The sequence below is a fragment of the Alligator mississippiensis genome, chromosome 3 (genome assembly GCF_030867095.1).
Source record: "Alligator mississippiensis isolate rAllMis1 chromosome 3, rAllMis1, whole genome shotgun sequence".
In the NCBI taxonomy this organism is placed as follows: Eukaryota; Metazoa; Chordata; order Crocodylia; family Alligatoridae; genus Alligator; species Alligator mississippiensis.
Window position 1 is genome coordinate 276514331 of NC_081826.1, and position 26739 is coordinate 276541069.

At 44.7% G+C, this 26739-nt stretch overlaps 1 long non-coding RNA gene across 1 annotated transcript in view; it reads right to left on the reverse strand.

Annotated features, from left to right (window-relative positions):
- Positions 1-632: 632 nt before the first annotated feature.
- The window catches only part of LOC109285320 (uncharacterized), a 230422-nt gene continuing 204315 nt past the window's right edge, over positions 633-26739 (reverse strand). The window contains exon 9 of the long non-coding RNA XR_002093075.2: positions 633-2351. This is a non-coding gene — a long non-coding RNA (uncharacterized LOC109285320). The remainder of the gene's footprint in view (positions 2352-26739) is intronic.

Consider the following 26739-nt stretch of genomic DNA (forward strand, 5'->3'; position numbering starts at 1 on the left):
TGGCTGGCAAGGAATGCTCCCTGCTGTACCCTGTGGCTTCCCTCCTCCCCAGGTCAGGAGAGAAGTGGTCCAACTTTGGTGGGGATAGGCAGTCCCTGGGCTTTGGAATGCTGCATGACATGGGCCCTAGGCATGGCCAGGGGACATGGGTCCAGGGTCCTCAAAGGAAGAGAATGGGCTCTGGGGTCAGGGGCCGTGGGACTAGATGTGCCATAAGGGAGAGCCAGGAGTCCATAGTGCCTGCTGTGGCGATACCCCTTGCCCCACAGCCTTCTCCCTAAATCCAGCAGCCACCTCCTGCCCCCACCCCCACCCAGCAGCCCTGTCAAGTAGACAGTGGGTCTTGGATCACCCGCCCATCCAGCTCCTACATGGAGAAGTCCCTGGTCTTCAATCCCAAGTTTGGGGCATAGCATGCCAGGTGAAAAGCCCCCATAACCCATGAATCCCCTCCAGGGTTTTGTGTTTCTTGAGTTCAGCCCCTGCAGCATTCCTTCTACCTCAATCCCTCCCCATCCTAACCACCCCTTCCAGGTTCTTTCATCCTTTTCTCAACACCACCCTCCCCTGTCCCTTCCAAAGATTTGCTTGGTTTGTGTTAATTAGGAGGAAGGACCAAGATGAGACACGGGCAATGTTCAACAGGTTTGAATTCCATGCACAAAAAGTTTGGCACCTGCAACATTTTTTTAAAACTCAGGCATGTCTTTTCCTCATGTTGCCTTCCCCTCTACCCTGGTGTGTGTCCCTGGGGGGTGGGAAAGAGGAATGGTGTGCAAGCAGCCTGGCTTGTGGGCATTGTTGCCTGGGTTGCAGGGCCAGAGGAGCCCAGAGCAGGAGACCCATGGCCCAGTGCCAGGGCATGGGCACTCAAAGCACTCCGGCCCTACTCATCCAGGGAGGGCTCCTGATCCTTGAGGGTGAGCAGGTAGTTAGACAGGGCTTTGCAGATCCAGATTGCCGGCCATTGTGCAGGGCTAGTGTCCCCATCATCAGCAGAGGGCTTCCCCTCTCTCCTATCCCTGCCCCATATGCTCATGCTGCCATGACTAGTATGTGTCCTGTGCCTCCTTGGCTCAGCCTAAGCAGAAGGCTTTCCCCCTGGTCTCATAGATGTTGTGGAGGACACATGCACTGGTGATGAACCACAGGAAGTTTTCCTCGTCCACCTCAAAGTGTGCACTGGGAGCCCATCATTGCACCTTAAGGTGCCCAAAGGTGCACTCTACGGTCATGCGGCATCTGCTTAGGCAGTAGCTGAAGTACTGCTTCCAGTGATCCAACTACCCTCCATAGGGCTTCATTATCCAGGGCAGGAGGGGGGAAACCATTTTCCTCATGATAACAGGGTGGGTGATGATGCCAAAGACAAAATCTGGGACCCTGAGAGCATAGCAGCCATTCTCTGTCAACCCAGAGACTGGGTTGTTGTAGAAGATGTAAGTATCATTGGTGCTGTCCGCCCAGCGAGAGATGTGTCCCGAGTGGTAAACAACACCCTGCAGGACAATGGAGAATTAGCCCTTGTGGTGGATGAATGCCTGGGTGAACTGGACCTGGCAGAGGATGGGGCTGTGGGTGCTGTCCATAGCCCCCACACAGTTGGGGAAGCCCTTGCAGCAGAAGACCACCACCTGTGGGTTGACAAGGCAGATGATGCATTTGGCTAGGACATTCTGGATGACCAGGCACACCTCCCAGATGGCTTCTCTGGTTGTGGTCTTGTCCATGCCAAACTGGCTGGCAATGCAATAGTAACTGCTGGGGGTGGCCAACTTCAAGACAGCGATGGCCACCTACTTCTCTGGAATGAGGGGTGGCCACATGCCAACATCCTGGCATGAGATGTATGGGGCCACCTGGGCAATGATGTCCATGAAGTTGGCCAAGCACATATGGAAGGTCTGGACCTACCGTTTGTCTTCCCAGGAGCCCAAGACAATCCACTCTCACCAGTCACTGCTTGTGGCATTGGCCCAGTACCAGTGCTCAACTGTTTGGAGAACCCTAGTGACCATGGCCTCTTCCTTGTAGGACACATAGAAGTCAATAGCCTAGTCCAGGATGCTTGGTGGGTGCAGGGTGGCCCTATATGGGATGGTCAACTGCTGGCACATGGGCATGAAGACGCATGCCATGGCAATCCCCTGCTGCATCAGTTCCAGGTGGGTGTGCATGGTGTCTCACAGCCTCTGGCGAGAGTCATATTGGCTGACAAGCAGGACTTGCTTCAGATCCTGGGTCTCCCTGCATAGGCACAGGCATTGGGATGCCATGGTGGGGTGCAGGCAGGCCAGGACCCTGAGGCATGTCATGATGGTGGATGCTCACTCTGGGGCTCTTCTGGAAACCTAGGGAGTAAAGCACAAAACTTAGATTGCTTCCACCTTGTGCTTTTTGAACATCTGTACCTGGCCTTACTCTATTCAGAAACAAAATCTGCTGGTACTGACAATTTTGCACCTCCAGAACATTAAGGCTGTCAGTAATAACTGTGTTATTTGAGGTAGCATGGGACAAAGCACCTCAGCTGTTAGCCTGTCAGTACAAATGTCCTACAAGAAAGGAGAGTGACAATGGATCTGTCAGCCCTCACAATATGATGCAAGATGTGGGAAAGAATTCACTTTAACTAATAGGTTTTGCTGAGAACAAAAAATTATTTGACTGCTTGGAATAGAAGGGTGTGAACAAGAAAAACTGGTGAACTGCACTGGCTTGACATATTTGTTAACTAATCAGGTTCTGTGGCAAAGGAATATGGTATAAATACAAAGCTTATACAATGAGACAGGATAGCTTTTCTGGGCTTTTGAAAAGAGCTCTCACAATGATCTAGTAGACATTCATATCTGGGCCTTGACTCATCATCAAGCTGTGATTTACAGCATACACATTTCTACTTTTGGACTAGGTCTGAGGTGCTGAACATGCCACTGCTCATCCAGAAATGGGGTTTTCAGTAGGCATGGTTCCAGGCATTTGGAAGGAGTTTTCTGCCTGACTGAAATTTCAATATCTCATGTAGTTGATTCCAAGCATTTTCCAAGGAACAGATAATCACATCAGTTTGTAGGTCTTGCAGGGGAAATTCCTGGAAATAATCTGTCCCCATTTCTTTCTCTTGAACCATTCATTTTTAGATTGCTACATCTTATAAGCCAAATACATCCTTGAAACCTCAGTTTAAATCAGCATGTGTGACTGAGTCCACTTAAATTCCATAATCTTTTTTTTTAATATTATTTTGCTCAAAAGTAAAGGACTGTATATGAAGTCCTCTTTGAAACAGACACAACGCAAAGACCAGAAGTGTTAGCTTACTACAAAGATGAACCAACATCTTTCAATATGCTCACTTAACTGTTCTGGAGAAACCATTTTTATGGCAAGAGAACAGTTCAGAACGCTGTCCTCTCTGAAGAAAGAACTAAACAGGCTGTCAGTTATAATTTTGTTAGCTCAATAGAAAAGAGACAGACTAGTAATTAAATATATACAGACTGTAAATAGCCATAGATGTTTTAATATGTAGCTTGTAGTATAGTATTCAGCCACACAGTATTTCTGTGCCCTATATATAAGCCCAGACAACATGGAGCCTACAGGAAACCTGGAAGCTAAAGCTGGAAATTAAGTTGTGTTAGAAGCTGGTTTTTCTCCAGCATTATTTTCTTCAGTAAATGCCTTCTGCTTAAGCTGAAGTGGGATTCCATATTTCATGGCAGATGGTAAAACCTTGTTGTCACTACAATCGGTAGGCAAACTCATTTGTTTGAATCTGAGTCTACTCCCTATGTCATTGGTTCAGAAGTTCCACTCAAATGAACATAAAACTGAGACTGCGTGTCACACAGCTTGCAAAAGAATGGCAGATGGAAGAGCCAGCAAAAACAACAGGACAGACAATGGAGCAAAGTGTGGGCAAAGAGTAAGAAAGAGTAAGAAAAGTAAGAAAGAATGTAAGAAAAAGGGAATGTGGGAGGAAGAAAAATTCTAATAAAAAAAAAAAAATCTTACCGTGTCCTCTTGATCGTGAACGCAGTAAACAAAGAGCAATGAACCAACCAGTGTGTGATTGAATTAGCCACTGTTGAATGTTTTTCGGCTTGTTAACAGCAACTGGAAGCTCATTGTCAAACTGTGATTTACGGCTTAAATCTTATTTCCACTTCTGGACTCAGCCCAAGATATTGAATGCCATCCATGTTAAAAATCTTAATCTCTTTTCAAATCATAAAGTCACTATATGCTGCTGAGAGGAAGATGCATCTCTGAATTAGTCAGGCAACAGAAGTGAAGGGAACATCACTGCACACATCATCATTCACTCCATACGTCAGTCCTTTTTCTTAAACCATTCCAGTAAGCAACGCAGTACTCTAAGTAGAGTACTGCAAATAAAAGTATTGGAGTTTAAGTTTTCCCCAATCAGCTCTGTGCATGTCTACAAAAAAGAATGTGCTTGAAAATTCAGCCCTACAGAGAAATTAAAAACTTTTTACTCTACTTGGCTAAATACAGTATGTTGGAATTTCTGTCTCAGTGTCCTACAGTGTTTCTTTACCTATAGGGCCCATTATCAAGTTGGCATGGGATTTTAGAAAAAATTAGAAAAAGAGGGAATCTTACATAATTACTCATCTGAAATAGGTTGCCCTCTTCTAATAACAGTGCAGTGAATGACAGTGATATTAACCACCCCCTCCTAAAGAAACCCCCAAAAAACTTCATCCTGTTTTCCCTAAAGGAAACATAATTTACTTTTGCAATCAGAAAGGACATAGTAATAGAACTTTCATAAAATCATTCATTTCCTTTGTTCCTGCTTCTAAGAGATTTGCTCTCTTTTCACCAGGAATCCAGGTCACCACCTAGCCACCAGATGCTACTTCTGGACTGTACTAGGGAGCACCTCAGTAAAGGACAGTATTCCTACTTCATAGTCTCTACAAGCTGAAACAGTTTTAACATAAATCACCTTAGAGGCCCAATACCAATACGCTCATGGTCTCAGGCATTCCCCTCAGATCTGTCTACTGCAGCTCCCCCTGAGAGGAAGAGCTAAGTGTGACTAATTCCACTTTTAAAAGCAATTTTAACTTTCATAGCCAGGCAGACACCCACCTCTCTTATATCACAAGGTTGTAATTCATAAGAGAAGTCATTCTAGGACTGAAGAGTCAAAAGTAGAGATGTGGCAAGCATGTTCTAAAATAATTCTAGAAGTAGAAATGTTTGCATCCCATTAGCCCCAAATGCCATCTCATCCCATTAGCTAAACAATGAGCTACGAAGTTATTCCACAAAAAATGTGTAATTACTGTCTTGCTTGTTCACCATTAATTGAATGTGTGGCCAAGTGCTCCCCCAAGGCTGGCAGCCCCATCAAATGACAAGGCTCACAGTGTTGGTAGCACTGTCAGCTGTGGGATTTGCAGCTGGTAGAAGGCTCCCTGCACTGCAAACCTCCTCAACTGCAAAGCTTACAGCAGAGGCACTGTCTTGGGCTACAGGGCTTGCAGTGGGGGAAACTGTCAACTGTGGTGCTCCCATTGCACCTTTACCTGCCCATGTAGAGGGGCCCTAATTACAGATGAGATGCATCTTCCTTCAGGGAGCATACAGTGAACATATTTTATGATTTAGCTTAACATTACATTTAAAAAATATTAAAATTATTTTAAGGTGGATGACAGCTTCCTGCTTTGACCATCTGATAAAAACCATTAAGAAATATCTCCAAAATTACACTATAGTTTTAGGGCATGTGTAGATGAAACAGGGGCCCTAAATTGAAGTGGTGGGTTTAATTTAGGGCTGATTAAATTCCCGTGTCATGCACACACCCCACTGACTTACCTGCCCCTCTGGCGGGGAGGGGAGAGCAAGCTGCCAGTACCTGGGCTGGGAGGGGTGGGAGAGCAGTCCCTGGGCAGGGGTTTCCCTCTGTGACAGCAGTGCCCCCCCCCGGTGGCACCCACCTGCAGGCACCTAGCTCAGGCAGTCCCAGGGTGCACCACAGCCACGGAGGGAAGCACTGAGCCTCTGCACAGCTCAGGCAGACAGGCTGGCGTGGGGGGGTGGGGAATCAGGCTAGTCATTTTTCTTGGGTGGAGCCTGCTTCCCTGGGCTACTGCCAGGCTGCCCTAAGGGCTTCCTGCAGAGCTGTGGAGGTGTACAGAGCCTGGTGTTTCACTCCGTGGCTGTAGGGGCAGCAAACTAAAACTCCTCAAAGGAGGATTTTTAGTTTGCTGCACCCTAAGTCATTTAAGGTGCATTACACTGCTGAATTTCCAAAAGCAGCAGGAATTAATGTGCAATACACTGACGCATGCAAACATCAACACCATTAAAGCAGTGCAAAAGCATTTCAAAATGTTTTGACCAGCCTCGTTTTGATTCGAGACTATTTCAACGGCCTTTGTTTCACTCTGATTTTGCTGTTTGAACCTTGAAATTGGTCAAAACAATGTCAGAACAAAATGACCAGTGAAATTTCGTACACCCCTAATAAATGCCTTGAGCTAGAGACTGGATTAGATGACCTCTTGAGTCCTTTTCAGTCCCGGTGCCCTGCACTAGATCCTGCTGGGGCCAGGAGGCAGCCCAGCAGGGCTGCTTCCCCGTCCCAGGTGCTAGAATACACCAGGGCCGGGAGGCAGCCCAACTGGCTGTGCTAGATTGTTGGACTAGATTGCTGGGCTGCCTCCCACCCCCGGTGCGATCTAGCACAGGGCACCAGGAAGTGGCCCAGCTGGGCTGCCTCCTGCCCCTGGCACGATCTAGTGGGGGCTGGGGGCAGGAAAGCAGCCCAGCTGGGCTGTCTTCCAGCCCCCGCAAAACTCAAAATTGTCAAAATAGCCTTTCTGTTTCGATGAAATGGAATGGAACAGCTGTTTCAACTCAAAATGATATTCGAGACAAAACATTGTTCCCTTGAACCGTCGAACCACAAGGTGAAATGGAATGGTGCCGTTTTGCACAGCCCTAGCAATTATCTCCATCTAAACTACCCCAAACAAGTTTGTCTAACTTCCAATTAAGGACTTCCAGTGCCAGATATTGCAAAACCTTTTGTCGTAATTTACTCCAATGTTTAAACACCCTCACTATTAGAAATATCTTCTTACTATTTAACTGAAATTATATGCTATTTCTATCTAAGTCTATTACTTCTTGTCATGTCTGCTGTGGATACAAACAGTTAACTACTTGTACAATCCACTGTGTTTGAAAACTGGTTCTGTTTAAAATACAGGTGATGCTGTCATCCTTTTCTGCAGACATACAGAAATATTCTATATGTTCACCCTGCTTTACCAAGTATGCAGGTGTGAGGTGCATCTTTTTAGTTATGCAGAAATTGTGTGCCATGAAATCATCAGCTGAAATCAGTCTTCTAGGAATCTAATTTGGCTAAAAGTTCCCTTTACCCCAATAAACCATTTACATAAGAACTCTTTATGATGTCTCATCATTGTATCATGTACTGCATTTATTGCATTTACGATGCCTCGTGATTGTAAAAAACTGCTTGTAATCACATCAGTTTCTGGCTGGGACAGCACTTAGAAGAAGGTTTCTAGGGAACATGCTGGAGAAGATGGTGATTTCAAGCAGTGCAAGTAACCAGTTTCTGTGTTCTAGACCAATACTGGACTAGTGCCAAGATATGATTGTAAGGGACTCTGTGCTAAGGAAGGTAGTCAAATGACTGTTCAATGTGCAGTCCAGAAAAATCCTGTCATTTTTCCTCTACTTAAAATTAGGTATAGAAGGATCTTAGAGCACAAGAGAAGATGCTACCCTATACGACAGGGATTTTCAACCAGGACCTTGTGAAATCCTTTTAAGGATGCTGCATCACCCAGCCCCTGTGTGAGGGGACAAATGCTCTCCTTCCCCATCAGCACCTGCCCCAGGTACTCCAGCAGTACCTGTGCTACCTGTCTGAGGACTTCTGCTGCAGCTACACACCCTTACCCTCCCTCACCTGCAAGCAGCCCCTGTGCCAGCTATCCCTACACTCTCAGCATGCTCTGCTGTGGGCAGACATGCAAACAGAGCCACACTTTGCAGCCCAGCTTATGCCCTCCTCTCTTCCCCAACTCCATGGCTGGCAGGAGGAGCTGTGGAAACAGTAACCAATATATGAGTTCCCACAAGGTCAGTCTCAGTAGTGGGAGCCTCCACTGACCCCGAAAGTATAGACCAGAGGTGGGGAAGAGGAGGACAGTGGAAAGAGCAGAGTACAGCAGGGTCAGTGCCTGCCCCTACTGCCCTTACCAGGCACCAGCTACACCAGTGATTCTCAATATATTTAGCCTCAAGCCTCCCCGCTATTCCCCCATCTTTTACGAATTTAGATTCTAACTCAGTGATTCTCCACTGCATTGGTACAAAGTTTACCCAAGATCCACTATCCAGACTCAAAATCTGGTCCAAAGCTCTACAAGGAGCTAATATAAATGGGTGCAGCGTGATTGAGTCTATGCATGCTATAGGTTACATTTTAATGGACAAATGCAGACAAGGGACCATATTATCTCTAATATAAATTAACTCTGTTGTATTGAAATGAACTGAGCAACACTGTTTTATACCAGCTAAGAATGTAACCTAACCAGACTCATTAGGAGGTTCCTTGTTCATGGTGACTCAATGGGAGTTGTTTGTGCTCTGAGCTTAGTAAATTGGCATGCTTCAGCATCACTGAAAGAAGGAAAGTGACTGAATGCCATAGGATGATGGATGAAAGGAAAAAGTTCAGTGACAAAGGCTGCAGTACAGGAACAGGAACCCAATAGATTAACAATATGTTGGGAAGCGAGGACAAACAGAACGAAAATGTCTGTACAATTTGGGGCCTAAATCAATTACAAGAAACAGAATATTTTAACATATTTAAATACTTGTGCTATCATGAAAATAATCTATTTTAACACATTTGTATCATCCCCTTGTAACTGAAAACAGCTATAAAATATTGCGGGATATTTTTGGATAGAAAATACAATTGAAATAATCATAATAATCATGTAACTGTGGGGCTAGAAGGGAGATCCAGAGCTCATTTACTCTTCCTCCTGCTCTGAGACAGGATAAATATACTTAGGCAATCACTCAGCAGAGGTTTGCCTACTCTAAGCTGTTCTAAAAACCTCCAGTAAAAGGGATACTGCAGCCACGATGGATGCTTTCTTCTGATGTTTAGCTAGGTTTATTGTTAAGAAGCTTTTCTAAATAACTAACATTTCCCCCCCTGTAAATTAGCTTAATTTCTTATTATTCCATACTGCAATGTACATGGGGGCTAGATTCAAATTGTCCATATATTAATTCAGCATCTCTACTCAGACTCAGATATGACCAGACACAGCTACTTGTAAGACTCAGACCTGTCTAGGTTCCTCTGCAATTCAAAATATTCTTAGAAAGTACCTAAAAAACTCTACCTATCACTTGGGAATGGCTCTAGTCATTAGATGGACAAAAATGTGACCAGTTCCCATCAACAGCACTAATTTCAGCCACAATCTGTTTGCCCAATAGCCTAGTGGTTAGTGCATTCACTCTGGGCAGAAGTATTTGAACTCTCATATCCCAGAAGAGTGCCATAACCCCCAGACTATAGAATAAGGGGGTACTCTTCTCCACTCCCTAACATCTCCTCGGTGAAGCTTGGCCACTCGGCAGCCAAGAAGAACAAACAAAACAATGTTACCCCTGTAGCCTAGTGCTTAAGTGGCTGCTGGGTGGGGAGAGTCCTCTACTCTCTTTATTTTCTCTCATCTCTCCTTCTGTTTTTTTAAGGCAATGATGGTAATCTAAAGGCAGAAACAGCTCTGGAAAGCAGAGACAAAAACCCAGCATTCCCTCTCTCAGAGGAATGTCTGGTCCTTCTTGCCTGCTCTCTTTGGCTGCCTCCCCATGAGCAAGTGTATGCAATTACTACAGGGGGGAAAAACAACACCACAAATATGTGTTTCTGCTTTTTCCCCCACTGCATGCCCCTACACATGGGGGTGCAGGTTAGCACAGGTAGAAATGCTCCAGAAAGGGTAGAGGAGCCTGGGGCCTGCACCTGGGCAGGCACCAGAATCCTTACCTGGGGTCCTGGGGGCGTCCCGGGGCTCTAGTGGCAGAGATCTAGGCACATGGAGCCTGGCTGACAGCCAGATCAGGCTCTGGCTGGCCAGGCTCTGGTTTTGGGGGCTGCATTCTGCTGCCACATGTGCCACCCTGCTTTTTTGTGAGCACTTGTTTTTTTTTTTTTATACCATGATTTCTCAGTATCTAAATCTGCAGGGTGGAGAACTAAATTATATGCACAGGGTGTATCTTGCAGCACCTCAAACGCTTTTAAGGTGCTGCAAAATGCACATGTGCTCTCATGTAGATGCAGCCTTTGAGACCATTTTTTGACCAGTGGTGGACCCACCTTCTCATAGGTACTGTTATCCATTTCCAGTCCTCTGAGATGATTCTTATCCTTCTTGAAGATAACCACTAATGGTTCAGAGATTGCTTGAAATGGTTCCTTAGATACTACAGGGTAAGTGCCATTGGGATTTGCTGATTTTAATTAATTTAATTTATCTAAGAAGCAAGGATTTTTTGCAGGGGTGATGTCTTTTATTGGATCAACTGCATGATTGGAATGAAGTTAAACAATGCAAGACATTCTTCATTAGGTCTGTCGCAGGGCACCTCGGTACCCCTGCTCCTAGAGTGGAGAAACTGCCAGGGAGCGAGTGAGCGCGCCCTGGCCTGACATAACGAGCCCAGCCGAGGCTGGCTCAGGTAATGAGCGCAGCTGCGGGTTGCCGGAGCAACCAAGCGGAGCCAGCTGCCTGTAGGGGGCAGGGCCGGGCCCTTATAAAGCTCAGGGCTGAGGCCAGGCTGGCAGTTCTCTGCCAGCAGCCTGGGAGGCAGGAGCTCCCTCGGCTGAGATATGGGAAGGAGCCTAAGTCACAAGTACAGCTCATGATAGCCCTGGAGGCTTGAGCTATGATAATGAGTTATGGCCATGTGGCTTGTGGTTATGTTACAGCCTAGGGGCTTGTGGTTTTGCTTTGTGTTTGTGTTATTACACCCAGAGGCTTGGGTGAGGCTGTAGGGGTTGGAGGAGGCCTCAACTATAGGGACCCCAGAGAGTGTGGGGTGCCCTAGCGCCAAGAGGGCGCATTACCCTCAATTACTCGCACGCCAGCGCGTGAGCAACTGGCGGCGAGGAGCGCGGCCAGTAGGTCACGGGCGCAACCTGTAGGTTACAGATGGGGACCTAGACCCCGGATTGCGTGTGGGGGAACATAGCCCCTGTATAGCGCCAGGGAAGGCGCAGCTCGCACGCCACTGCGCGAGCAGCTGGCGGCGAGGAGCGCGGCCAGTGGGTCGCGGGCGCAACCCGTAGGTTGCGGACGGGGACCGAGACCCCGGATTGCGTGTGGGGGGACATAGACCCCAAAGGCGCAGCTCGCACGCCACTGCCCGAGCAGCTGGCGGCGAGGAGCGCGGCCAGTGGGTCGCGGGCGCAACCCGTAGGTTGCGGACAGGGACCGAGACCCCGGATTGCGTGTGGGGGGAACATAGCCCCCCGGCCCCAGGAAAGGGGCGGTATTACTGAGTAGCCCAGTGTGGGCACAGCGAGCCCCAGAGAAGGGGGGAGCGCCATACTGAGCAGCCCTAGAGAGCGGGGCCATACTGAGTAGCCCAGTGTGGGCGCGGCGAGCCCCCAGAGAGGGGGAACGCCATTGTGTTTTATTGAGTAGCCCAGCGTGGGTGCGGCGAGCCCCCAGAGAGGGGGAACGCCCTTGTACGTTATTGAGTAGCCCAGTGTGGGCGTGGCGAGCCCCCCAGAGAGGGGGAACGCCCTTGTGTATTATTGAGTAGCCTAGTGTGGGCGCACGGGCATAGCGAGCCCGGCCGCAGGCTAGTGCGGCAATCCCCCTCAGACCAAGGCAGGGCGCTGCGGTTGCCCCTGAGAAGACAGGGAGTAGCAGCGCAGGGAGCCAGAGTCAGAGAGGGTGTCCGTGCGGTTGGCCCATAGGACCGGAGGCCCCCTGGAGAGTCCCGGAGCGGAACCACACCGGCAGGGGAGGCCCAGAGTGGGCTAGATGGGAGTCCCAGCAAGAGGCTGGGCACGAGAGAGGGAGCCCAGAGTGGGCCACATTAGAGAGGAGGCCCGGGAAGCGGGCGTATAGACCAAACAACGTCCTTTACATCTGCGAGGCTTGGGGCGTGGTATTAGGGGCTGGTAGGAACCACGCATAGCCCATAAGGCTAGGGCGCTTGGGTAGCGCCCATTATACGGGGAGACCCACGAGGGGTCCAGGAGCGGACAGGCCCGAGGTAACACAAGGCAGCCTCCCTATTACATATATTCCATCAAGACGTGGCGGGCGAGAATGGAGGGTGCCCTCGGGCCGGAGTAGCACGGTGAGAGGGCCTCAAGGAGATCACGGCCCTCCGAGGACCCCGCCGTGACAAGGTCACAAAAGAACCTCTCTTCTTCTTTTCTGCTTCTTCTCTTTCCTGGTTACCCTACACTTTTCTATACTAGTACTATAATTTATATATAAACAGAAGGGTTGGGTAAAACTAATGCAATTTTTATCTGAAAGCAAATAGGCTTTTTTTTTAACAAGTTACATGCATCTTCTTTTCTAGTATGTTGCAATATTCTGAACTCACTTCCTAACATATAAATGCAATTCCATGTACAGCTGGAATATAGTAACTCTGACTTTCATTCTCAAAAATCTGTCTTTAAAACAGACAAACTTTTTTCCCCTGTCAGCTGAATACTGTTTCAGGCATGTTACAGAACAACAGTGACATCCATTGGTTAAAAGTTAGCCCAGACTGTAAGGTTCATTTTAATTAAAGATGGTGATCTGAATCAAAATCATTTTGCCATGGTTTCATGAGGTAGGTAATTAATAAGTGCTTTAACATATCTACTTGCCCCAATTCCATTTATAAATTACATATTTCTTCCTGGTTTAAGATTATCACGTGAAAAGTGATTGATAAAGTAATAAAGAATTTAATGTACTGATGTTTTGAGAATAATCCTATTTTTTATTCCATATTCACTATAAAAATAAGACCTTAAAAATACAATGACAAAACCTCACAAGTTGAGGGTGCCATAGACATCACTAAATATTTATAAGTTATTGTCAAGATTATTTATTTTCTTCTGGTCTGGTGGTATCTATAGGTCCTAACCAAGATAAGCTTATTGTGTACTTTACACACACATAGTATACAACTTTTGCTCCAAAAAATTACAATCTAAATAGAAATTGCAGACTAAGGATAGACTAAGAGTAGGAAATGGGTATTATCCTCAGTCTACAAATGAGGGACTGAGGCAAAGAGAATTTAAGTGATTTGAAAATAAGTCTATTGAAAAATCTCTCTCATTCCAGTGCCTCAATTCATAAATTATAATACCAACAGGGATCACTGTGATTATCTTCTTTGGTCTCCTGCTCACTACAGGCAATAGGACTTCCCTGAGCAAATACCTGTTGCAACTACAGCATCTCTTTGGTAAAAAATATCTTTTCCTGATGTTAAAATTTTCAGCAGTGGAGAATCTGTGGTAATAATGGTAAATTTGCTCTAATTACAATTTTCCTAGCCAGTTAAAAAATTGCACATTACTTTTAGTCTCAGTTTGTCCATTTTCAACTTCCTGTCATTGTTGAATACCCCCTGGCAGAGGACCAGAGAGTGGTGTACGGATTGGTGCATGGAGCTCAGACCCTGGAAGTTGCTTGAGGCAGCTTGGGTCTGCAACCCGACACTCGGGAGCATCAGCCCATTTTCCCCTGGCAGAGCTGCAGCCAGGCTTCCCCTCGTTGGATGGGGAGACCCTAGCATAGTGGCACCTTCAACACCTGGAAGGGTGAGTGGGTGCCTCATATTTTGTCATTTGCACTGTATATTTTGTCAGTTAAGGTTTCACTGTTATACAAATACAAGTGTATTTGATTTGTATTTTTGATTTCCACTGTATACATGACTCTGTTCTTTCATGGACTGTAAATAGTTAATTCCATTTATCCCTGTTGATGTGCTGTATTTTCCTGTGTTTGCTTATACATACTGGTTCCAGATCTGTCACTTACCTGTGTGGGTTAAAGCTCTATAGGAGGTATAAGTCATGTATATAATATAGTCCTGTATCACTGAATAAGTGATCACTTATCTGTAGGTGTGTGTGTGTGTAACTTTATTTTATTAATTAATAAAATAAAGGCTGGGGTCATCTGACTTCAGTCCTCTTTCCTGCCAGGGGCAGGGGGCCAGACACGATGATCCATTGGGTCCCTTCCAACTCTACAATCTATGAAAACCTGTATATAGTTAAGCAGTTCAGCCCTGGCCTAACCCAATAGGGAACTGAGGGGAAACTGTGTGCAGTTGACAGTTCCCTCCCACAGCACCTCTGCCTGCTGACACTCCTCTTCAATTCAGAGAAGTGGGGGGTACATACCCTGTATATGCCCAGGCTACATTTTGGGGGCTTGTCAGTGGGTAACTGAGCAGTGCTAAGTGCTGTGTATCTCTATAGAGGATCAGAAGAGGAAATATGTCAGAGTACAACAACCCACAGCCTTCTGGGAAAAATGGGGGGCAAGGATCCTCAGGGCCAGGAAGGGCAACAGGATCCCCCAGTGCCGCTTCTGAATGGGTAGCAACATTGCAGCAGTTCCTCAAGGAGTTGGCCAATACGTCCAATAACCAAGCTGCGTTTAAAAGACTGTGGACTTTCTCGCGCAGTCTCCTAGTCCACATGGGAGAAGAAGGATTCAAATCTTGGATCGCCCATATACAGGAGACTTTAATGACTTGGGAAATACCAGATGAAGAAAAACATTGCTGGCTCCTTGATGTGCTAAGACAGCCTGCTTTGGGGGTCATCAGGACTGCTAAACTCCAAAACCCCAGTAATACCACACAACAACACCTGCAGAGATTGCAGGATGTATTTGGACAACCAACCCAAGGCTGGGGAGCATATGATGAACTCCTTAGCACGTTTCAACACCAAAGTGAGGCTGTGTCCTCGGATCTGCTACGTTTAGAGCAGGTGTTGCAGAGAGTCATAGGCAACTGGTAGGGGGTGCACATGTCCCCCCTGATGGGGCCGGTGCCCCCTCCCCCCCGACAGCTGACACCAACACTATTGGCAAGGCTGGTGCCCCCCCTGACAGGGCCGCCACTCTCGGAGGCTTCTGCAGGTGCCCCCCCCCCAGATTCAGGAGGCACCAGTCACTCATGCAGAGAGTGGTGGTGCAGGGTGCCATTAGTCCAGGTGACGTGGACCTTTGCCAGGTTCAAATAAGGGCCCAATACAGTCTGACCCTCATTAGAGATCTGAATCTGACTGGTTGAAAAAACAACCCTCCTGGGTTCAGCCAATTAATGAAAGAAATGAGGAAGGTGGAGGAGATCCTTCACCTCCAGGATGCCATGTGGGCCCAGGAGGCAGTCTCCTCACTTCAGGGGCCTGTGGGCTGGTTGATGGCAGTGACTGCACAGAAGGAGGGCTCTCCAGAGATGGAGGAGGAGTCCGTCCCACCTGTACTGGTGGCTGCAGTCTCAAGGGATCCTCTTGGGGGCCAGCCTCAACCCCAGTCTTTTGCTCTGCCCCGGGCAAAGGCCAGAGCTGAGCTGAGGATGCTGGCACATTACTTTTTTCCAGTCCTCTGGAACTTGCAAGTTCCAATATTTTCTAAAACCTCAACATTAATGGCCCATGAAACTCTTTGGTGAGCTGTTTTACAACAAATCTTTGATGAAAATTACTTGGAACAATTTATTTAAAAGCTACTAGCTTTAGTAGCTTCTCCTTAGTATCTGCCTTAGTTCTTGATATAACATTTTACCTGATATAAATACATCTGACTACTTCCAAAATACAGAACAGAAATATGTATACAAGGTTTATACTTTTTTCTAAATTAATACTGACAGTTCTATCATTTCCATTTAGTAATAAATTAATATCAGTATTAGGATTTTGGATCCAAAATATTTTAAATACTATGCCTCCATCTGTAACTCTGCTAGTCACAGATTTCTTAACTGGATGAAGAACTTAATGCTCACATCAGAAAGTCTGCTGAAGGTGGTGGAAGCCTAACTAAAAGAGCATGGAACAGCTCAAAGCTTACCATCAAAACCAAAGCACAAGTGTACAAAGCTTGTGTACTCAGCACTTTCATGTATGGTAGGGAAACATGGACAACTTATGCATATCAAGAGAAAAGATTAAACAGCTTCTACCTGCACTGCTTATGCTGCATGCTCAATATCAATTGGCAAGATAAAGTTACCCATGCGTTCTTCAAAGAGCAAATTTACCAAGTGTGATAACCCTACTCAAACAGATGACTGTGCTGGCTAGGCCATCTGAGCAGATTGGAAGATGGACATATACCCAAAGATACGCTATGTGGGGAACTATTGGAGGGAACAAGAACAACAGGATCTCCCAAGCTTCGCTACAAAGACGCATGCAAGTGAGATGTGAAGGCATTTGGAATTGATCCTGACCAATAGGGAACCCTGGCAGGTGACCAGAACAAGTGGCATCACTGTCACCATGGGAGTATTAAAGTCTCTTGATATGCAATTTGGTCATTACAGGAGCTGACTCCAGCTGCTTGAAGAGAAAAGAGTCCATAGGAAACAAGCAGCTTCCAAACCACCCAATCATGACAGATATACTTGTAGCCACTGCCACAGATCATGCAAATCTCCAACTGGACTATTCAGTCATGAGACATGGCAAACCATCTACGTCATAGGCTGCAATACCCACAGTCTCTCACTGTAGATGCACGGGATGCCTGCTCCAATGCGTTGTAATTACAGCACATTGGAGCAGAATCAATTTATCAAGTGTGGTGCTAATTAGCACACTTCAGCAGCCTCCATGTCTCTCATATTCAGTTTCCCCATGCTTCAAAATGGTGATGGGGCCACTTTAACTGAAGCTTGTTGAACAAGATGCCAACAAGTCTTGAGATGTACTTTTTAAAATTCACAAGGCACTGTGGGCACTTTAATTAGGCTGGCTCCCAAGAAATGATCTAATTAAAGTGCCTGTCCCCAACCCCGCCCCCAAATCCCTGGAGCACATGTAAAGACATCCTTTGGTTTTATTAAAAATGGGCAAAAATGAGGAGAGCAACAAAATGATGGTTAAAGGCTTGAGAAGCCAGACTTATGATGCAAGACTGAAAGCTAAAACTATTTTGTATGGAGAAGAGAAGGCTAATTGGGGATTGATAACAGTCTTCATATAACAGAAGGTTGGAGATAGCCTTTTCTCTGTAGCTGTAGCGGATAGGATTACTAGCAGTGGCCTCAAACCACCACAGGAAATTTTGGTTGGAGATTAAAAAGAGGTTTGGGTGGTTAAACTTTGGACCCAGCTACTGAAAGAAGTCGTGTGGAATCTCCACCCTCAGAAATTTTTGAGAGCAAGTTAAACAGAGACTTGACTGGAATGGTTTAGTCAGGGGTGAACCTACTGTGAGCAGGAGTCTGGACTAGGTGACCTCATGAGGTCCTATGCAGCCCTACTTTCCTATAATCTTATGATCCCATCTTCTTCTCAATTGCTTATAATCATCTGCCACATAACTTTTATTTAATGAGTTCATCTGCTCCTACCTACTGTGCCTCAACCTACTTTAGGATTCTTGGTATGAGGGAAAATCATCATTTTTACAGTAACCAGTGATGGTATTATCAACAAGATTATACAACCGAGTAAGAAAAGAACATTCTCCAATTTTGCTCAAGTGTCTCAGTGGCTGATGAATACTTGAAATTGGATACGTGAAAACAGTCTTGAGATGTACTTTTTAAAAGAAGTGGCAGAGGAATGTCAGCACAGGTACTACCCGGCTATGAAGAAGTTAGGAACTGGTAGGGAGGGGCCCAGTTGGTACTTGCAGGTCACCAGTATCCTAAGAGATTTAGTGCAACAGGTGAGTTCCTCATGTCCTTCCCACAGCTCCCCAAGGCTGGAAAACTTTACACTTTCCTCAACATAAATCTATGCTTTAGTGGCACAATCTGTCCCTAAAATAGACATGTCTACAAACGGTGCCAAGGATCTGGGGGAAAAATGCCCAAGGAACATTTTATTATTTATATGTGCCCTTTTTTTGAAGTTTGCTATAACATGAATCTGCCCTATGGAAGCAGCAGAACCTGACTGTATGTAACTGGCATCTCTCTATACATAAATAGCTGCACTGCACTCGGCTTCTGCCATGAAGGGTAAGGACTTTCATGTCAAACAACAGACAAAAGGTAACTACAGTTACAGTAAGCTCAGTTGTAAACAAGATCAGCAAACAAGCTGAAGCTGCAACCATCACACAACTGCTTAACATTTCATTGATACTGTAAGAATGATACTGTTGTGCCTGGTTCCTATGATCAAAGACCTGCTGAAGAATGTCTTGCATTTGAAAGCTTGTCTAATTTTACCCCACCTAAATAGTTGGTCCAATAAAAGATATCATCCTAAGAAACCCTTGCCCCAGCATTTCATTAACATTTTCAGCAAAACTCTTTGAACTCTTGTGTCAATTCTGTATCCTGTCAAATGACTTTTGTTGGTATTTCTCACATGCCTGGGCATAAATAAAGAATGCCATCACTGACTGTATGTCACGTTATACTAACAAGACAACATTCTGACCTTGGTTCTTTTTTTTCAAGGAAAAAACAGTGCAGTTTATTTTTAGGTGGTGGCAAACATACAGAACTACATAAATTTTCATAGATGATAAAGTTGTTACTTGCAAAGTACTATTTATTGATGTCACAAGTAAGGGTCAGCTGAGAGAACATTTGACAGGGTCATTGGAAAAGGGAAATCTGCCAGATGATATGTATATCAGAAATGTTTTTATTCTATAATGAAGTCACTGATGGTAGTCATGGACAATATAATGAATAGCAGTGAGGAGGTTGTTGATAACAACATAAGGGATGTGCCCTCAAAGACGGATGGGAAGAGATCACTTCAGTGAGCCCAGAGGAGTTCAAGGAGCACAGGAAATTTGAAGCCATTTTTACATTCCTCTTAATGAACACATTTAAAGTAAGAGGATAATTCCATGATGGATGATTTGAGAGCCCTAGAAGGAAATCAAATCTGGGCCTTGTTTGTCTTCAGCAATAGCCTGAGGCCTTTCCCTCTTCCATTTACAAACAGTAATTGCAACCTCAGCTCAGACCCAGTGGTCTAGCCTTCCCTTCATCCTACTTCTAACAGTACATAACAATAGAAGAATCAGAGGAAGTTGAAAACATTCTTGTACTAGACAGTAATGGAACAATCTATCTACACACAAAAGAAAGTAAAGATAGGCCATGAGGGTTTATAGGTCTTAGAGTTATTACCCTGTCTAATCCAGTGCAATTGTCATCATTATGCAGCTCCAAAACTCCTTTAGGAAAGAACTGTAAGTTAGGTTCTGCTAGGGTAATGTGAAGAGGACCCCCTGGGTTGAGTTTGGATATGGCTATAGAATTCTTTGATATTACTAGACAGAGACGACTAGGCTTTGCATCACTTTAGGAAACTAACTTCTTAAGTATAGACTAGAGAACAAATGGCATAAATAGAGGTTAGGCACTTCTTCTATGACAAGGTAGCCTAAAAAGAATCACCAAGTCAACAAATGTTAATACTATTTTAGATTTAGTTTTGGTATGGTTTTATAAAAGAACATTTCAGAAAATAATCATAAAACAAATGATCACATGTTGATCTAGTTTAAAACAAACATAGTTCAAATTGATTTTTTAAACTTTATTATAGACTTTATATTTAATTTTTTTTTAAAAATCTATGGAAAATTATGGAAACTGGTTAGTGAACTCTAGCAGACTGAAGAGGTCATACATTTGAATGTAAAGGAATCTTAGAATCTAAGTCAAAGGTACAAAAACTATCAGGACTTTATTTCCCAAGAAATGAATTAAAAATTTCTGTTGAAAAGCACTGAGCTTCTATAACCTAAACAATTTACATTCCTCTTTGACCCACCTCCTTGGCTATAGAAATGGTATAGAAAAGTGGCCAAGACAGCATTACACATTTTAGAAGAAACCATGTTTTTAATGGTGATGGTCCCTTAGGAGAAGAGGACAACAATAACACACTTTATTATAGAGATTTTATCTATAGCCCTTAAAGGAGTTTACAGAGGAAGCTAAGGAACATTATCCTTGTTTTATGGAATTGGAAAATGAGACAGACAGGGGTGAGGTGATTTGCCCAAAGTCTCAAACAAAGGGTCCTAAGTGTTGGGTCAAGACATGTGAGAGGGAGAGATATTATCAAGGATTATGGCCTGGATGGGTCTGCATAGCATGTAAGGGCATAATCACAGAATCATAGAAATCAAGGGCTGGAAAGGATCTTGAAAGATCATCGAGTCCAACCCCCCTGCTCTGGGCAGGAATACTGCTAAGATTAAATGATCCCAGCAATGCGTCTGTCCAGTCTCCTCTTGAAGGTTTCCAAGGTTGGGGACTGCACCATCTCCTTGGGAAGTCTATTCCAGACTCTGGTCACCCTTACCATAAAGAAAGACTTCGTTACAACCAACCTGAAATCATCCTCTAATAGAACATCTCCTCCTGACCTATATTCATTTTGCTGGTTACTTCTTCCCAGATGAAGCACTCTGCATGTATCCATATTGAACTTCATCCAGTTCTGCTCTTCCCACCTTTCCAGCTTGTCCAGATCTGCTTCAATTTGCAATCTATCCCTTAGCTTGACCACTTTTCCCCATAACTTAGTTTTGTCTGTAGACTTGGCCAGAATGTTTTCCACATCCTCATCCTTTATCATTGATAAAGATGTTGAACAGCATGGGACCAAAAACCGAACCCTGTGGGACACCACTGGCCACCTCCAACCAAGATGATACTGACCCATCCACTAACACTTTCTGGGTTTGACTTCTAAGCCAATTCCCAACCCACCTGATCATGGACTCTGCCAGCCCACAATCCACCAGTTTGTTTTTTTATGAGAGTGTTTTGAAGACCTTATCGAAGGCCTTTTTAAAAATCTAAGTATATGACATCAACCGTGTTTCCCACATCTAAGCAATTCGTTACTTGATCACAGAAGGAGACAAGGTTGGTCAGACATGACCTGCCTGCAATTAAACCATCCTGGCTATCCTTCAGCATCATGCCTTCTGCCAGTCTCTTACAAATGGACTTCTTGATATTTTTTTCCAAAATGTTACCCAGTATCAAGGTCAAACTGACCGACCTATAGTTTCCTGGATATTCCACCTCCTACCCCCTTCTTAAAGACTGGCACCACATTGACACTTTTCTGGTCTTCTGGGACCTCTCCTGAGCTCCACAAGTCTTCAAATACCTTAGCCAATGGTCCTGCAATGACTTTTAATTTGGCCCTTTCTTTATTTAACCTCAATCTCCTGCTCCAAGGACTATCCACAAGAAAATAGTTTTTCAATATGTTTTAGGACAACTGTGACAGAGAAAAGGGGAGAATGCAATGTCCTAGGGAAGGCAAGGGAAATCTTACATTTTACATGAAAGAGAGACCCATACTATGAAAAATTAATGGAGATCTTAGGAGCCAGAAAAATAGTAGGATTGTTCCTGGAAATTGAAACCAGTTTCCCAAAAGAAAGTATATAAAAAATAGTATTTTGTGTCTTGGAACTCTTCCCTCTGCACAAAGCTGATGGAGAGCAGAGTCCGAGAGTGTCTGGCACACTGCCAACTCTGCTTTCCCAGACTTTCCCACAGGGGCTGAGATATGAGATTTCTCTATCGCTCTCTTTTTTTCTTTCCTTTTTTTGGTAAATTAGGGAGGTCCATGGTCAGGTGGGTTGGGAATTGTTCATCAATGCAGGTTTTGCTGTCTGAGGTTTGTAGCAAGCAGGTGGGTACTTCTTGATAAATGTGCCTCTAAATCAAGGCTGAATATTTTCTTCTAAGACACGAGCCAATGCAAATAAAAACAAGTTCAGGGAAATCCTAATATAAAAAGGTCAAAGTAGATGATCACAGTGATCCTTTCTGGTTTTATAATGTAGGAAAATTAAAGTTACCGATACTGGAATCCTTGCTTATGTCAAATAGAACCTGTATAGGAATTCCTCTTAGCTTAATCAGACTATTTATGTGAGTTAGAACATCTCAGTCTGAGTGATAATTTAAAAATCAGGCATAAATAAGTCCACGAAAACCAGAAATCAAAGTCAATATTATTTGTTGTTTTAACACTCAACAGTACTTTTGTTAATTTTAAGAAAGATTTCAGCTCGTGTTCCATTGGAATTTGACAGAAAAGGGTAGAAGCAAGTCCTGTTTCTCACAACTGGGTTCACTCAGCTCAAGGGGTAGGCAATATTTCTTTGGTTAAAAAAGTAAAATTCCTGTCAGCAAATAATTTTGCCAAAATTATATGGAAAATTTGGTAGCTTTTAAATGAAATGTTTTGTGTTTTTATTTTGAAGCTAGGTTTTTTTATTGCAAAATTGGCTTGAAAGAAAGAAAAGTATTAAATAATCCAATTTCCAAGTAATACATTTCATATAGGATTTATCCAAATAAAAAATGTTCACTTGCAGTCACTGATTGGAAAAATCTATTGCTTGTTGGGCTGTTCCCAGAACTAGTGTATCCCGTTACTCAGTCCTGTCCTCTGTCTGTTGTCTGGCCTGGAATCACCTTACAAACACTGAATGAAAGTACAGAAATATACAAACAATAAGCTTGGGTCTTCCTATAACTAGGAAATAATTTGCACTGTCACCTAATTTTAGGTACCCTCATTACAGTCATATTCAGCCTCATGATGAAGAATAAACCCAGAAAGATAGACAGTGATAATTCTTGAGCTCATTTTGGAGAGATTTTTTCTGGCAGTTGATGGCTGCTCTGATAAACAAATTACTACAGATCTAATAGTAATCTAAGGGCTAAATGGGCCTGAAGGAGTTTCAAGCAATTCCAGAATCCCCAAGCTCTAATATATTAGTGATTTTATATCCCAATAGCAGTTTTCCTTTAGACTCTGTAAATGAACTAGAAACATCAATGTACCGTTCCATATTTTTGCTGCCATCAGTGGGAAACTTGCCAGGTGTATTGCAGCACATACAACAAACCACAATGTATCATCCACTTCTCTTTCAAAGAATAGATGTTGTAGTGAATGCTTTCAAGATACATTCTTTCAGTGCATTAGTAATTCAAATGCTCAGTCATAACAGACCAGTCCATTACATATCTAGGCATAGTTCATACAAACATCAGTAATTGCCTTTGAACAAAAAGTTTCTAAAATACTCCTAATCTGAACCCGCAACTGCTTGATTATTCATTTTATTCTGCCACCCTGACTTAGGTTAAGTAATACTTTATTCTACAAGCGGTCAACTGATATTAAAGAGACAAACTCTAAAGTTAAAGACCATGCATCATGGCCAGGTACAGACATCATACTCTTACCAGTCTAAGTGACTGGAAACTTTCTAAACCCATAACAGAACAGAAGGTCAGTACACACAGACTGGTCTGAAAAGGATGGAACCTGGTCTAAGATAGTTGTGTATCAACGTGTACTCAAATTTGATAGATTTAGGACCGATGCATCGCACTTCAGTACCAGTTCCCTGATCGATTCAAGTTAGGTTGTTGTCTGACAGAATCCCAGGCTCCTTGGCAGTCTCCCACTAACCCCTCCCCCCACTTTGCAGGGAGGTGTGCCACCATTCACCCCATTCTTGGCTGCTTTGGCCAAGTGGCCAGCAATCCCCAACCCGAGCTCTCACACAGCCAGGTCAGCATAGACCCTTTCCAGCTTGGACTCCTTTTGCAGCGCCATCTCCTGCCTCCGGCCAGCTGCAGGCAGGCAGCCAGCAAAGGGTAGGGAAGCGGGGGAGGGAAGGGAGACATCTGTGGCCCTGCATGAACCCCATCATGAAGCACCCCACGATGTACACACTGACCCGACACTAAGCCCAGAAGAACTCCCATAAACAGGCACAACCCCACAGAGCCCGACCCTAGCTCCTACATGGGCGAGCATTTCCCACCCCATGCTGCCTCCCTGCAGCTGATTGATGCCTGTTGCTCTGACAAATGATGCAGAAGGGGAAGAAGGGAATGCTCTCCCACGCTCAGCAGTCCAGTCAGGGTCTGTGGGGCTGTGCCCACTTACAGGGGCATGGGGGTCCCCGGGTGGGTGTACAGGAGCCTAAGTCAGGCTCCATGGGGCTGCACCTGCTCACAGGGGTTTCTCCTGGGCTCAGTGACAGGTCTGCCTATACATCATGGGGGGCTTCATGATGGGGTTTGTGCAGCAACATAGAAGCCTCCATGTCCCTCTTTCCCACCCTCGTGCTGCCTGCCTGCAGGTGACAGATGACAAGGCAGGGGGAGATGGGCATGCTCACCCATGCCCAATCAGAGATGGTCTGGGCACTTGGCTGTGCTCTGCAGTCTCCAGCAGCCCAGGGAGCCTGTATGGCCTGCAGGAAAGCATGCAGGTGCCACCCCACCCCCCACCCCGACCTGCTGGCCTTAGTACCCCATGTTCTGTTTACTACCGAACTAACCAATGCTGCTTTGGTTAGAAAATCATGTAATGTAGATTGATTCTGCCTCCGGTTTAGCCCATGGAGGTGAGCGGCCATTCTGTTAACATTTAACTATAAAAATCATGTCAATCTCAATTGTCTTGTATCCATCTGACTGGATGACATTTCAGAATTGTAGTTTGTTACATGGAGGTCTGCTGAATGTGGGTGGGGAAAGTGTGTACACTGAAAAATTTTCCCAGCTTGAATTCCTGGAAAGATTTACCCTGTCATTTTCTAACAAAGAGAGAGCACCGTTCACTGCATTCTAGTTCTGTACAGTATTCCCTATGCCGAAACACGTTCCCTGTGTTATGTCATATTTCTGAAGATTTTTCACACAGCAAACCACAGACAACTAAAATTACAGGAATACTTAAGGTTTATGCATATCATAGGGCCTTTCTTCCAATGGCCACCACAAATCATTCGCAGTTCCCAGGCCTGCTGACTCATGCTGAATCATATCCAGTGGCCCCAAATGGTTTTCATCTGTGCATACTATTTGTTTATGTCTGAGCCAATTTCTCAAGGTCTTTGATAGGAAGAAATTAAGGACCATTGCATGCGAGTATGAACATACCAACCAGAGCATACTAACCAGAGCATACCTGTCTATATTTATTTTCTCAGAAAAATAATTGTATGTAACATTTGAAATATGTTATATACAATTTGATTACAGCAAGAATGTCTCTGCTCTTCTTCCTCCTCCCCTAACCCCACCATGCCTTTGATCTTGGCATCCTTTCATTCTTTTGATCTTTTATCCCCAGGTAGTAGTAATTAACAGCATAGCATAACATAGTGTACTCTTGAGTTCTCGTAGCATCCGCCAGTACTGAGAAAACACTGATAGACATGACGCAAGTTTTTTTTGTTAAGACATGAGAAGTTGAATATTCATGAAAGTAGTAATCATGGCAGCAGCACCCTCTGCATGCAGTATATACAACAGTGGGTGCCAGTCTTTTTTGGTAGGAGTGCCATCGATTAGCCCCACATCTTCTCTGGGCATGTCTACAGGAGACTTTTGGTTGACTAATTAGCTGTGCAACAAACATCTTGGTGTCTACATGTGCACCCCTATTAGGCTGGAGTAAACTAATTTACTCTGCAGCAGAATAGTACTTGTAAATACAAGCAAAATCCTGCCACAGTGTAAAAAACTCTGCAGCAGCACACGTGTAGACACTGCCTGGCTGGCTGGGGCACAAGGGTGCTTCAGTGCAGGGGCAGCCTGCTGACTAGCTCCATACTGAAGCACTCTCATGCTCCAGCAAACCCCTTCACAGCACACAGAGCCAGGGATTGCAGCCCTGGGCTGTCAGGCTAACCCCTGGGGGCCCACATGATAGCCTGAATAAACTCTGGAAATTAATGCTTCAGAGTTAATTGCTCCTAGGCACACATTCAAATGGCATATCTGGGAGCAATAAGCACCACAGTTTATTCAGGTGCCGTAATTGCACATGTAGACACACAACCCTAAGCACCACTTTGATCCCCTTCTCTGCCTAATCTGCTGCTTTGCTTTCTGCTTCTTGCTGTACCTGCTACATCTACCATATGCACACACATGGGCTGCTTATACCACTTGTGTCATGTGCCATAGATTGGCCACCCGTGATATACAAGATCAGAGCAAGCGTTTGTGTGTAGCTCTGTGCAGTGGTGTGTAAACACTGAGAACTAGGAACTGAAGTGTCTTAAGGAGTAAAGCTGGTGAGAAACTTCCTGATGAAAAATTTGGAAGGAGGCCTGGGGGTTGGTTTGTTTGGTTTTTTTGTTTATTTCAGTTTTGGTTTTTGGTGAGATTCTTATCAGTGTATTTGAAAATGTTCTCCTTGCAATACAAGTTTTACAACAGGGAGCTCCTTCTTTGCTGGATATCATGCAGTTCAACTCTGACTAAAGTGGGTGTGGTGTCCCTGGATTCAACTGGGGAGTTGCACCTGTATATCCCTTTAAATATTACCCTTCATGTCAAATATCTTCAGTGACTGACTTGCTACCATTGTTCCCTATCCACTGCCCACCCAGT